Consider the following 332-nt stretch of genomic DNA (forward strand, 5'->3'; position numbering starts at 1 on the left):
GGATGAGGATGAGGATGAGGATATGATGAGGACGAGGTAGGATTACGATGAGGATGAGGATGAGGAGGAGGATGAGGAGGAGGATAGGATGAGGATGAGGAAGAGGATGATGATCAGGATAGTATGAGGACCAGGATAGGATGCGGGTGAGGATAGGATGAGGAGGATGAGGAGGATGATGAGGATGAGGATGAGGATAAGATGACGAGGAGAATAGGAGGAGGAGGATATGATGTGGATGAGGATGAGGATAGGATGAGGAATTGGAGGAAGAGGATGAGGATGAGGAGGAGGATAGGATGAGGGTGAGGACGAAGATGGGATGAGGAAGG

Source organism: Lupinus angustifolius, chromosome LG20, assembly GCF_001865875.1.
Source record: "Lupinus angustifolius cultivar Tanjil chromosome LG20, LupAngTanjil_v1.0, whole genome shotgun sequence".
NCBI lineage: Eukaryota > Viridiplantae > Streptophyta > Magnoliopsida > Fabales > Fabaceae > Lupinus > Lupinus angustifolius.